Raw genomic sequence first — 14,928 nt, 5'->3', positions numbered from 1 at the left:
GGACAGAGCAGATCAGAGCAGAGCAGAGCAGGCTAAGGACAGAGCAGAGCAGATCAGAGCAGAGCAGGCTAAGGACAGAGCAGAGCAGATCAGAGCAGAGCAGGCTAAGGACAGAGCAGGCTAGGGACAGAGCAGAGCAGATCAGAGCAGAGCAGGCTAAGGACAGAGCAGGCTAGGGACAGAGCAGGCTAGGGCCAGAGCAGGCTAGGGACAGAGCAGGCTAAGGACAGAGCAGGCTAGGGCCAGAGCAGGCTAGGGCCAGAGCAGGCTAGGGACAGAGCAGGCTAAGGACAGAGCAGGCTAGGGACAGAGCAGGCTAGGGACAGAGCAGGCTAAGGACAGAGCAGGCTAGGGCCAGAGCAGGCTAAGGACAGAGCAGGCTAGGGCCAGAGCAGGCTAGGGACAGAGCAGGCTTGGGACAGAGCAGAGCAGGCTAGCTAGGCCAGAGCAGGCTAGGGACAGGGCAGAGCAGATCAGGCTAGGGCCAGAGCAGAGCAGGCTAGGGCCAGAGCAGAGCAGGCTAGGGACAGAGCAGGCTAGGGACAGAGCAGGCTAGGGACAGGGCAGGCTAGGGCCAGAGCAGAGCAGGCTAGGGACAGAGCAGGCTAGGGACAGGGCAGGCTAGGGCCAGAGCAGGGCAGGCTAGGGACAGAGCAGGCTAGGGACAGGGCAGGCTAGGGCCAGAGCAGAGCAGGCTAGGGACAGGGCAGGCTGGGGCCAGAGCAGGGCAGGCTAGGGCCAGAGCAGGGCAGGCTAGGGCCAGAGCAGAGCAGGCTCGGGACAGAGCAGGGCAGGCTAGGGACAGAGCAGGCTAGGGCCAGAGCAGAGCAGGCTAGGGCCAGAGCAGAGCAGGCTAGGGCCAGAGCAGGCTAGGGCCAGAGCAGAGCAGGCTAGGGCCAGAGCAGAGCAGGGCATACCAGGGACTGTGTGTGCCCACATGTGTCCTGTTTAATCCCCACCACCATCACCACCCTCACCATAGCACTCCTGGAGCTCAAGGATCACAGCCACTTTGAGTACCCATCTGCCACCTCACTACCTTATCAACCAGGAAGCAGACACTTGATATTTCAACAACCAGCACCCAATTAAACCCTAACATGTTCAATAGTCAGGAGAGAGGGAGAGAGAGGGGGGGGCATCAGGAGAAGGATCTAACAAGGTGGACCAAATGACAACCTGGCTAATCTTCTGAACAAATATAATGTCTGAGAGAACCACGAGAAAGAGAGGAGAGGAGAGGAGAGGAGAGGAGAGGTGAGGAGGGAGAGGAGAGGAGAGAGGAGGAGAGGAGAGGAGAGGTGAGGAGAGGAGGGAGGGAGAGGGAGAGGAGAGGAGGGGGGAGGGGGAGGAGAGGAGAGGAGAGGAGAGGAGGGAGGGAGAGGAGAGGAGGGGAGAGGAGAGGAGAGGAGGAGAGGGAGAGGAGAGGAGAGGAGAGGAGAGGAGGAGGAGAGGAGAGGAGAGGAGAGGAGAGGAGAGGAGAGGAGGAGAGGAGAGGAGAGGAGAGGAGAGGAGAGGAGAGGAGAGGAGAGGAGAGGAGAGGAGAGGAGAGGAGAGGAGAGGAGAGGAGAGGAGAGGAGAGGAGAGGAGACACCTGGCTGACAGCTATTTCTTTTGAGCTGACAACTTTCCCATGTAAGGATCCCTCACAGACATACAGATATCTCTTCCCTGTCTTGTTTTGTCTCCTCTCTTCCTTTTCTCTTCTTCTCTGGTAAAGCCTCATTATGGGACGCTGTTTAAAATGGACCCCAGCTGTTTCCAGGGAGATGCAGTGTGATATGGGGGCTTAGCGCCGAGGCACAGTTGAAAGGTGGAGGCTTTACTGTCTTCCAAGTTCAAAAATTAACACTGCTAGTCTGGTAGAATATTCCCTGGTGTTAGTAATATACCCCAGCCCTGATGTTAGTAGTATACCCCAGCCCTGATGTTAGTAGTATACCCCAGCCCTGATGTTAGTAGTATACCCCAGCCCAGCCCTGATGTTAGTAATATACCCCAGCCCTGATGTTAGTAGTATACCCCAGCCCAGCCCTGATGTTAGTAATATACCCCAGCCCTGATGTTAGTAGTATACCCCATGCCCCAGCCCTGATGTTAGTAGTATACCCCAGCCCTGATGTTAGTAGTATACCCCAGCCCTGATGTTAGTAGTATACCCCAGCCCTGATGTTAGTAGTATACCCCAGCCTGATGTTAGTAGTATACCCCAGCCCTGATGTTAGTAGTATACCCCAGCCCTGATGTTAGTAGTATACCCCAGCCCTGATGTTAGTAGTATACCCCAGCCCTGATGTTAGTAGTATACCCCAGCCCTGATGTTAGTAGTATACCCCAGCCCTGATGTTAGTAGATATACCCCAGCCCTGATGTTAGTAATATACCCCAGCCCTGATGTTAGTAGTATACCCCAGCCCTGATGTTAGTAGTATACCCCAGCCCTGATGTTAGTAGAATACCCCAGCCCTGATGTTAGTAATATACCCCAGCCCTGATGTTAGTAGTATACCCCAGCCCTGATGTTAGTAATATACCCCAGCCCTGATGTTAGTAATATACCCCAGCCCTGATGTTAGTAGTATACCCCAGCCCTGATGTTAGTAGTATACCCCAGCCCTGATGTTAGTAGTATACCCCAGCCCTGATGTTAGTAGTATACCCCAGCCCTGATGTTAGTAGTATACCCCAGCCCTGATGTTAGTAGTATACCCCAGCCCTGATGTTAGTAGTATACCCCAGCCCTGATGTTAGTAGTATACCCCAGCCCTGATGTTAGTAGAATACCCCAGCCCTGATGTTAGTAGTATACCCCAGCCCTGATGTTAGTAGTATACCCCAGCCCTGATGTTGATGTTAGTAGTATACCCCAGCCCTGATGTTAGTAGAATACCCCAGCCCTGATGTTAGTAATATACCCCAGCCCTGATGTTAGTAGTATACCCCAGCCCTGATGTTAGTAGTATACCCCAGCCCTGATGTTAGTAGTATACCCCAGCCCTGATGTTAGTAGTATACCCCAGCCCTGATGTTAGTAGATATACCCCAGCCCTGATGTTAGTAATATACCCCAGCCCTGATGTTAGTAGTATACCCCAGCCCTGATGTTAGTAATATAACCCCAGCCCTGATGTTAGTAATATACCCCAGCCCTGATGTTAGTAGTATACCCCAGCCCTGATGTTAGTAGTATACCCCAGCCCTGATGTTAGTAGTATACCCCAGCCCTGATGTTAGTAGTATACCCCAGCCCTGATGTTAGTAGAATACCCCAGCCCTGATGTTAGTAGAATACCCCAGCCCTGATGTTAGTAGTATACCCCAGCCCTGATGTTAGTAGTATACCCCAGCCCTGATGTTAGTAGAATACCCCAGCCCTGATGTTAGTAATATACCCCAGCCCTGATGTTAGTAGTATACCCCAGCCCTGATGTTAGTAATATACCCCAGCCCTGATGTTAGTAGAATACCCAGCCCTGATGTTAGTAGTATACCCCAGGCCCAGCCCTGATGTTAGTAATATACCCCAGCCCTGATGTTAGTAGTATACCCCAGCCCTGATGTTTGTAGAATACCCCAGCCCTGATGTTAGTAGTATACCCCAGCCCTGATGTTAGTAATATACCCCAGCCCTGATGTTAGTAATATACCCCAGCCCTGATGTTAGTAATATACCCCAGCCCTGATGTTAGTAGAATACCCCAGCCCTGATGTTAGTAATATACCCCAGCCCTGATGTTAGTAGAATACCCCAGCCCTGATGTTAGTAGAATACCCCAGCCCTGATGTTAGTAATATACCCCAGCCCTGATGTTAGTAGAATACCCCAGCCCTGATGTTAGTAATATACCCCAGCCCCAGCCCTGATGTTAGTAGAATACCCCAGCCCTGATGTTAGTAGTATACCCCAGCCCTGATGTTAGTAATATACCCCAGCCCTGATGTTAGTAATATACCCCAGCCCTGATGTTAGTAGAATACCCCAGCCCAGCCCTGATGTTAGTAATATACCCCAGCCCTGATGTTAGTAGTATACCCCAGCCCTGATGTTAGTAGAATACCCCAGCCCTGATGTTAGTAATATACCCCAGCCCTGATGTTAGTAGTATACCCCAGCCCTGATGTTAGTAATATACCCCAGCCCTGATGTTAGTAGAATACCCCAGCCCTGATGTTAGTAGAATACCCCAGCCCTGATGTTACCCCCTGATGTTAGCCCCAGCCTGATGTTAGTAATATACCCCAGCCCTGATGTTAGTAGAATACCCCAGCCCTGATGTTAGTAGAATACCCCAGCCCTGATGTTAGTAGTATACCCCAGCCCTGATGTTAGTAGAATACCCCAGCCCTGATGTTAGTAGTATACCCCAGCCCTGATGTTAGTAATATGTTAGTACCCCCAGCCCTGATGTTAGTAGAATACCCCAGCCCCCCAGCCCTGATGTTAGTAGATATACCCCAGCCCTGATGTTAGTAGAATACCCCAGCCCTGATGTTAGTAGAATACCAGCCCTGATGTTAGTAATATACCCCAGCCCTGATGTTAGTAGTATACCCAAGCCCTGATGTTAGTAAAATACCCCAGCCCTGATGTTAGTAGTATACCCCAGCCCTGATGTTAGTAATATACCCCAGCCCTGATGTTAGTAATATACCCCAGCCCTGATGTTAGTAATATACCCCAGCCCTGATGTTAGTAGAATACCCCAGCCCTGATGTTAGTAATATACCCCAGCCCTGATGTTAGTAGAATACCCCAGCCCTGATGTTAGTAGAATACCCCAGCCCTGATGTTAGTAATACCCCAGCCCTGATGTTAGTAGAATACCCCAGCCCTGATGTTAGTAATATACCCCAGCCCTGATGTTAGTAATATACCCAGCCCTGATGTTAGTATGTTAGTATATACCCCAGCCCTGATGTTAGTAATATACCCCAGCCCTGATGTTAGTAATATACCCCAGCCCTGATGTTAGTAATATACCCCAGCCCTGATGTTAGTAATATACCCCAGCCCTGATGTTAGTAGTATACCCCAGCCCAGCCCTGATGTTAGTAGAATACCCCAGCCCTGATGTTAGTAGAATACCCCAGCCCTGATGTTAGTAGTATACCCCAGCCCTGATGTTAGTAGAATACCCCAGCCCTGATGTTAGTAGTATACCCCAGCCCTGATGTTAGTAGAATACCCCAGCCCAGCCCTGATGTTAGTAATATACCCCAGCCCTGATGTTAGTAGTATACCCCAGCCCTGATGTTAGTAGAATACCCCAGCCCTGATGTTAGTAGAATACCCCAGCCCTGATGTTAGTAGTATACCCCAGCCCTGATGTTAGTAATATACCCCAGCCCTGATGTTAGTAATATACCCCAGCCCAGCTGATGTTAGTAATATACCCCAGCCCTGATGTTAGTAGAATACCCCAGCCCTGATGTTATTAGTATACCCCAGCCCTGATGTTAGTAATATACCCCAGCCCTGATGTTAGTAATATACCCCAGCCCTGATGTTAGTAATATACCCAGCCCAGCCTGATGTTAGTAGTATACCCCAGCCCTGATGTTAGTAGTATACCCCAGCCCTGATGTTAGTAGTATACCCCAGCCCTGATGTTAGTAATATACCCAGCCCTGATGTTAGTAGAATACCCCAGCCCTGATGTTAGTAATATACCCCAGCCCTGATGTTAGTAATATACCCCAGCCCTGATGTTAGTAGAATACCCCAGCCCTGATGTTAGTAGTATACCCCAGCCCTGATGTTAGTAATATACCCCATCCCTGATGTTAGTAATACCCCAGCCCTGATGTTAGTAGAATACCCCAGCCCTGATGTTAGTAATATACCCCAGCCCTGATGTTAGTAGTATAACCCAGCCCTGATGTTAGTAGTATACCCCAGCCCTGATGTTAGTAATATACCCCAGCCCTGATGTTAGTAGTATACCCCAGCCCTGATGTTAGTAATATACCCCAGCCCTGATGTTAGTAATATACCCCAGCCCTGATGTTAGTAATATAGCCCAGCCCTGATGTTAGTAGAATACCCCAGCCCTGATGTTAGTAATATACCCCAGCCCTGATGTTAGTAGTATACCCCAGCCCTGATATACATGATATACTACTGATATACGTATTCCAAATGTGTCCTATCCTATACCAGGCTGGGTAATATACCCCAGCCCAGCCCTGATGTTAGTAGTATACCAGGCTGGGTAATATACCCCAGCCCTGATGTTAGTAGTATACCAGGCTGGGTAATATACCCCAGCCCAGCCCTGATGTTAGTAGTATACCAGGCTGGGTATAGTGCTGTACTACTATGTATCGTGTTTGGGTATATTTATTCAACACCGTCCCAATACCAGAGAAGGTTAGGCGCATAATGTTCGATTTCTCTTTTCTCGTTTTGGTGTCATGCATCGCTGATTGTATTTTTGTTGAGTTAACAAATGTATTTCGCTCTGCAAATATGAAGGCATATGAAGGCCTCTATGCACGAAGAAACACTCGTTTTCTCTCTTTTCTCCAGCCGCCCACTTTAAGGTCTCCAAAGGGAATTTGGGCCAGAAGGATAAATCACCATGTGAAATGGCATCTCTAACCCTGAGCACCTCTACTGTTCCTACGGTCATTTATACACATTCTCTCCAAGCCTGTCTGACACCAGTCTCCCCACTGACTCAGGAGAGAGATGGGGATGAACAGGAGACTCAGGAGAGAGAGGAGGAGGAGGAGGAGGAGGAGGAGGGGGAGGAGGAGGAGGAGGAGGAGAGGAGGAGGAGAAGAGATGAGATGGAGAGAGAAATAGAGGTGAGATGAGGTGGGGGAGAGAGGAGGAGGGGGAGGAGGAGGAAAGTGGAGGAGATAGGATGAGATGGAGGAGAGAGGAGATGTGGGAGAGAGGATGAGAGAGGAGGAGGAGAGAGGAGATAGAGGAGAGATGAGGAGAGAAGAGATGAGGAGATGGAGGAGAGAGGAGATGGTGGAGAGATGAGGAGATGGAGGAGAGATGAGGAGAGATGTTTCCATTGTATGTCAGTAAATCTTCATCTCGGTCCAGCATCAATAGATCCTCTCCTCCCTGTTCTAATGGTTCATGTGTGGCATGCAGATGGTCCTGTCATCAGATCAGTGCTAACACGGCGCTGTCTGTCTGTCTGTCGTTAAAGCATTAGGTTTAATTGTGTCCAGTATGTTTTAAGGGCGTCAGGGCTGTTTTATCTGACAACCCATTACAGAGAAGGACCATGATGAACTCTAATTCCCTGGTCATCTTCTTTATTTCCCTACAGAGTCATAACCTGTCACAGTAGGTATCAGATGAAATCAAGGAGGAAATATGGCCTTTATTCCCTTACTCCTCTCCTTTATTCTTCTCTCCTCTCTACTCTCTCCTCCTCTCTTCTCCTCTCCTTCTCTCTCTCTCCTCTCTCTCCTCTCCTCTCCTCTCCTCTCCTCTCCTCTCCTCTCCTCTCTCTCCTCTCTCTCTCTCTCTCCTCTCTCTTCTCTCTCCTCTCCTCTCCTCTCCTCTCCTCTCCTCTCCTCTCCTCTCCTCTCCTCTCCTCTCCTCTCCACTCTCCTCTCTACGCTCTCCTCCTCTCTCTCTTCTCCTCTCCTCTCCTCTCCTCTTTTCTCCCATCTCCTCTTCTCTCCTCTCTTCTCTCCCCTCCTCTCTCTCTCCCCTCTCTCATCTCTTCTCTCCTCTCTCATCTCCTCTTCTCTCCTCATCTCATCTCCTCTTCTCTTCTCTCCTCTCTCTCTCCTCTCCTCTCCTCTTCTCTTCTCTTCTCTCTCTTCTCTTCTCTCCTCATCTCTCTCCCCTCCTCTCTTCTCTCCCCTCCTCTCATCTCTTCTCTTTCCTCTCATCTCCTCTTCTCTCCTCATCTCATCTCCTCATGTCTCCTCATCTCCTCTTCTCTTCTCTCCTCGCCTCTCCTCTCCTCTCTCTCTCTCTCTCCTCTCCTCTCCTCTCCTCTTCTCTTCTCCTCTTCTCTTCTCTTCTCTTCTCTTCTCTTCTCTTCTCTTCTTCTCTTCTCTCCTCTTCTCTTCTCTTCTTCTCTTCTCTTCTCTCTCTTCTCTCCTTCTCTTCTCTTCTCTTCTCTTCTCTTCTCTTCTCTCCTCTCTCTCTCTTCTCTTCTCTTCTCTTCTCTCATCTCTCTCTTCTCTTCTCTTCTCTCTCTCCTCTTCTCTCCTCTCTTATGCTATCCTCTTCTCCTCTCCTCCTCTTCTCTCCTCTCCTCTCCTCTCCTCTCCTTCTCTCTCTTCTCTTCTCTCTCTTCTCTTCTCTTCTCTTCTCTTCTCTTCTCTTCTCTTCTCTCTCTCTCTCTCTCCTCCTCTTCTCTTCTCTTCTCTCCTCTTCTCTTCTCTCCTCTTCTCTCCTCTCCTCTCCTCTTCTCTTCTCTTCTCTTCTCTTCTCTTCTCTTCTCTTCTCTTCTCTTCTCTTCTCTTCTCTTCTTCTCTTCTCTTCTCTTCTCTTCTCTTCTCTTCTCTTCTCTTCTCTTCTCTCCTCTTCTCTTCTCTTCTCTCTCTCTTCTCTTCTCTTCTCTTCTCTCTCTTCTCTTCTCTTCTCTTCTCTTCTCTCCTCTTCTCTCCTCTCTTATGCTATCCTCTTCTCCTCTCCTCCTCTTCTCTCTCTTCTCCTCTTCTCTTCTCTTCTCTCTCTTCTCTCCTCTCTTATGCTATCTCTTCTCTCTCCTCCTCTTCTCTCCTCTCCTCTCCTCTTCTCTTCTCTTCTCTTCTCTTCTCTTCTCTTCTCTTCTCTTCTCTTCTCTTCTCTCCTCTTCTCTCCCCTCCTCTCTTCTCTCCCCTCCTCTCATCTCTTCTCTTTCCTCTCATCTCCTCTTCTCTCCTCATCTCATCTCCTCATCTCTCCTCATCTCCTCTTCTCTTCTCTCCTCGCCTCTCCACTCCCTTCTGGTAGACTGTGTTTTTGTCTTAAATGGCACCCTATTCCCTGTATAGTGCACTACCTTTGACCTATAGAGTCCTATAGAGTGCCATTTAAGACCCGTCCAGAGGCAGATTTCCTAGTACAGTAACACGTCTCTGCTAGGGTAGTGTAGAGGCTGAATGCAATATCTCCAGGCTCAGAGATATGGAGTATATTAGTATGGAGATATGATATATATACTGGTATTAAAACAACAAAAGGACAGAAAACAGAAGGGAAAGATTCTGCAGCCGGTTTGTTTTTTTTTTCCAAGTGTCAAATAGTGGCCATCGTCTGAGTAGTCAGGGCTACTGTTTTTGAGTCAAGAGAACTAGCTAACAATGCCCTGAAGTACCACACTAACTCAAAGTCACTACAAGGAGAGAGATAGAGGGAAAGAAAGAAAGAAAGAGAGAGAGAGAGAGAGAAACAGAGCGAGAGAGAGAAATTGAGAGAGAGAGCGAGAGAGAGAGAGAGAGAGAGAGAGAGAGAGAGAGAGAGAGAGAGAGAGAGAGAGAGAGAGAGAGAGAGAGAGAGAGAGAGAGGAGAGAGAGGGAGAGAGAGAGAGAGAGAGAGAGAGAGAGAGAGAGAGAGAGAGAGAGAGAGAGAGAGAGAGAGAGAGAGAGAGAGAGAGAGAGAGAGGAGAGAGAGAGAGAGAGAGAGAGAGAGAGAGAGAGAGAGAGAGAGAGAGAGAGAGAGGGGGAGAGAGAGAAAGAAAGAAAGAACAAGACAACGAGAGAAAACCCTCTCATTAGAAGTCAGCTCAGCCGCTGCATGTATGTTTAACTCATTTATATTTACTGTTATAAAGTTGATTAACCAAAACAACGCTTATCTGATCAAAATCATGTCCATTGTTAGTCCTGCATTCCATCTGCATTCACTCCAATATAATATCCTAACAGTAGGATCCATCTGCATTCACTCCAATATAATATCCTTAACAGTGGGATCCATCTGCATGCACTCCAATATAATATGCTTAACAGTGGGATCCATCTGCATTCACTCCAATATAATATCCTTAACAGTGGGATCCATCTGCATTCACTCCAATATAATATCCTTAACAGTGGTATCCATCTGCATTCACTCCAATATAATATCCTTAACAGTGGGATCCATCTGCATTCACTCCAATATAATATCCTTAACAGTGGGATCCATCTGCATTCACTCCAATATAATATCCTTAACAGTGGGATCCATCTGCATTCACTCCAATATAATATCCTTAACAGTGGGATCCATCTGCATTCACTCCAATATAATATCCTTAACAGTGGGATCCATCTGCATTCACTCCAATATAATATCCTTAACAGTGGGATCCATCTGCATTCACTCCAATATAATATCCTTAACAGTGGGATCCATCTGCATTCACTCCAATATAATATCCTTAACAGTGGATCCATCTGCATTCACTCCAATATAATATCCTTAACAGTGGGATCCATCTGCATTCACTCCAATATAATATCCATGTGGGATCCATCTGCATTCACTCAATATAATATCCTTAACAGTGGGATCCATCTGCATTCACTCCAATATAATATCCTTAACAGTGGGATCCATCTGCATTCACTCCAATATAATATCCTTAACAGTGGGATCCATCTGCATTCACTCCAATATAATATCCTTAACAGTGGGATCCATCTGCATTCACTCCAATATAATATCCTTAACAGTGGGATCCATCTGCATTCACTCCAATATAATATCCTTAACAGTGGGATCCATCTGCATTCACTCCAATATAATATCCTTAACAGTGGGATCCATCTGCATTCACTCCAATATAATATCCTTAACAGTGGGATCCATCTGCATTCACTCCAATATAATATCCTTAACAGTGGGATCCATCTGCATTCACTCCAATATAATATCCTATAACAGTGGGATCCATCTGCATTCACTCCAATATAATATCCTTAACAGTGGGATCCATCTGCATTCACTCCAATATAATATCCTTAACAGTGGGATCCATCTGCATTCACTCCAATATAATATCCTTAACAGTGGGATCCATCTGCATTCACTCCAATATAATATCCTTAACAGTGGGATCCATCTGCATTCACTCCAATATAATATCCTTAACAGTGGGATCCATCTGCATTCACTCCAATATAATATCCTTAACAGTGGGATCCATCTGCATTCACTCCAATATAATATCCTTAACAGTGGGATCCATCTGCATTCACTCCAATATAATATCCTTAACAGTGGGATCCATCTGCATTCACTCCAATATAATATCCTTAACAGTGGGATCCATCTGCATTCACTCCAATATAATACCCTTAACAGTGGGATCCATCTGCATTCACTCCAATATAATATCCTTAACATTAGGATCCATCTGCATTCACTCCCATATAATATCCTTAACAGTGGGATCCATCTGCATTCACTCCAATATAATATCCTTAACATTAGGATCCATCTGCATTCACTCCAATATAATATCCTTAACATTAGGATCCATCTGCATTCACTCCAATATAATATCCTTAACAGTAGGATCCATCTGCATTCACTCCAATATAATATCCTTAACAGTGGGATCCATCTGCATTCACTCCAATATAATATCCTTAACAGTAGGATCCATCTGCATTCACTCCAATATAGTATCCTTAACATTAGGATCCATCTGCATTCACTCCAATATAATATCCTTAACAGTAGGATCCATCTGCATTCACTCCAATATAATATCCTTAACAGTAGGATCCATCTGCATTCACTCCAATGTAATATCCTTAACAGTAGGATCCATCTGCATTCACTCCAATATAATATCCATAACAGTGGGATCCATCTGCATTCACTCCAATATAATATCCTTAACATTAGGATCCATCTGCATTCACTCCAATGTAATATCCTTAACAGTGGGATCCATCTGCATTCACTCCAATATAATATCCTTAACATTAGGATCCATCTGCATTCACTCCAATGTAATATCCTTAACAGTGGGATCCATCTGCATTCACTCCAATATAATATCCTTAACATATGGATCCATCTGCATTCACTCCAATGTAATATCCTTAACATTAGGATCCATCTGCATTCACTCCAATATAATATCCTTAACATATGGATCCATCTGCATTCACTCCAATGTAATATCCTTAACATTAGGATCCATCTGCATTCACTCCAATATAATATCCTTAACATATGGATCCATCTGCATTCACTCCAATATAATATCCTTAACATTAGGATCCATCTGCATTCACTCCAATATAATATCCTTAACATATGGATCCATCTGCATTCACTCCAATATAATATCCTTAACATTAGGATCCATCTGCATTCACTCCAATATAATATCCTTAACATATGGATCCATCTGCATTCACTCCAATATAATATCCTTAACATTAGGATCCATCTGCATTCACTCCAATATAATATCCTTAACATTAGGATCCATCTGCATTCACTCCAATATAATATCCTTAACGGAGGCATTTACAACCAAACAAGTTGTTTCCTATTCATTCCTTTTTCTTTTTTTATACCCTTTTTTAAAAACGTCGTAGTGGTTGTGGAAGGTGATCAGAAACAAAGAGCCACTTAAAGGGCCATTTAAAGGGTCATTTAAAGGCATATCGAGGAGTCCCCAGCAGTAGATGTTGGCCGTAGCCGAGCAGAGAGGAGAAAGAAATATCTGCTGTTATGTTTGATTGAAGCTATGTCCTTCTCAATAATCAGCCGGTGTGACAGACCACAGGCTCTGGGCTGGCAGTATGGCACAGGGGTGGGGGTGGGGGTAATATTAGGAGCCAATAAAGAGGATATTAGCATAGCTAATTAGAGGCATGGTGGAACACAGGGAAACAGGGCCTCTGTGTATTCTAATGGACTAAAAATAGTTGGACGAGGAGGCAGTTATCAGTTTCAGCTGCAGCAAATTTTGTTTTTCAGAGGGGAGGGGTTGACCAGACATGTTTAAATTTTGGCTTCAGCATGGCTTTTGTGTCATGTGTGTGTGTGTGTGTGTGTGTGTGTGACCGTGTGTGTGTGTGTGGTGCTAACACAGCTTTCATCTCCGTGTGTGTGTGTGTGCACCCCCCACGACAAATCTCTGATAAAATGATTTTGCCCGAACGAGCTCCCAACCAGGGCTGGGTAATTAATTGGACTTGTCCTTTGCTCTGTGCTTGCCAGTGCTCTTTTACACCTAACCACTGTCACTAATCACATAATAATGATTTCTCCCCCTCTGGTCAAAGAGGAGAAAAAAAGTAGATGATGTCTTTAGAAATGGAAGGGCTTGACGTTTTAAACCAGCCCCCGTATCGGCTTCACAAACCCTGGTCACTGAGGAGAAAACCTTTGAGTCAAGACAGTTTCTCAGTCAGTGTTCTGTTCTCTTCTTCTCTGCGCTCACAGGATCGCTAGATACCTTCTATACACTGAGATTCCACCTCCCCCCTCCTCCTCCTCATCCACCTCCCCCTCCTCCTCATCCACAGGATCGCTAGATACCTTCTATACCCTGAGATCCACCTCCCCCTCCTTCTCATCCACCTCCCCCTCCCCCCCGGCCTCCTCCTCCTCCTCCTCCTCCACCTCCCCCTCCTCCTCCTCCTCCTCCTCCTCCTCCTCCTCATCCACCTCCCCCTCCTCCTCATCCACAGGATTGCTAGATACCTTCTATACCCTGAGATTCCACCTCCCCCTCCTTCTCATCCACCTCCCCCTCCTCGCCGTCCTCCTCCTCCTCCTCCTCCACCTCCTCCTCCTCCTCATCCACCTCCCCGTCCTCCTCCTCCTCCTCCTCCTCATCCACCTCCCCCTCCTCCTCATCCACAGGATCGATAGATACCTTCTATACCCTGAGATTCCACCTCCCCCTCCTTCTCATCCACCTCCCCCTCCCCCCCTCCCCCTCCTCCTCCTCCTCCTCCTCCTCCTCCTCCTGCTCCACCTCCTCCTCCTCCTCATCCACCTCCCCGTCCTCCTCCTCCTCCACCTCCTCATCCACCTCCCCCCTCCTCCTCCCACTCATCCCCCTCCTCCTCCTCATCCACCTCCCCCTCCTCCTCCTCCTCCTCCTCATCCACCTCCCCCTCCTCCTCCTCCACATCCTTCTCCTCCACCTCCCCCTCCTCCTCATCCACCTCCCCCCTCCTCCTCCTCCTCCTCCTCCTCCCCCTCCTCCTTCTCATCCACCTCCCCGTCCTCCTCCTCCTCCTCCACCTCCTCATCCACCCTCTCCTCATCCACCTCCCCCTCCTCCTCCCACTCCTCCTCCAACTCATCCCCCTCCTCCTCCTCATCCACCACCTCCCCCCCTCCTCCTCCTCCTCCTCCCTCCTCCTCATCCCCCCTCCCCCCTCCTCCCCCTCCCCTCCTCCTCCTCCTCCTCCTCCACCTCCTCCTCCACCTCCCCCCCCCTCCTCCTCCTCATCCACCTCCCCCCCCCTCCTCCTCCTCCTCCTCCTCACCTCCCCCTCTTCCTCATCCACCTCCCCCACCTCCTCCTCCTCCCCCTCCTCCTCATCCACCCCCTGTCCTCCTCCTCCTCTATTCATCAAAAAGGAGAGACAAACAACAAATAGATAAAGGGAGGAAGTCCTGAAGAGGTATAATTGGTAGTAGAGTCAAAGAGGAAGTCCTCCTGTTAAGAGGTATAATTGGTAGTAGAGTCAGAGAGGGAGTCCTCCTGTTAAGAGGTATAATTGGTAGTAGAGTCAGAGAGGGAGTCCTCCTGTTAAGAGGTATAATTGGTAGTAGAGTCAGAGAGGGAGTCCTCCTGTTAAGAGGTATAATTGGTAGTAGAGTCAGAGAGGGAGTCCTCCTGTTAAGAGGTATAATTGGTAGTAGAGTCAGAGAGGGAGTCCTCCTGTTAAGAGGTATAATTGGTAGTAGAGTCAGAGAGGAGTCCTCCTGTTAAGAGGTATAATTGGTAGTAGAGTCAGAGAGGGAGTCCTGTTTTCAGGTATAATTGGTAG

Source organism: Oncorhynchus tshawytscha, unplaced genomic scaffold (genome assembly GCF_018296145.1).
Source record: "Oncorhynchus tshawytscha isolate Ot180627B unplaced genomic scaffold, Otsh_v2.0 Un_contig_2740_pilon_pilon, whole genome shotgun sequence".
Taxonomy (NCBI): Eukaryota; Metazoa; Chordata; class Actinopteri; order Salmoniformes; family Salmonidae; genus Oncorhynchus; species Oncorhynchus tshawytscha.
This window is presented reverse-complemented; position numbering follows the sequence as displayed.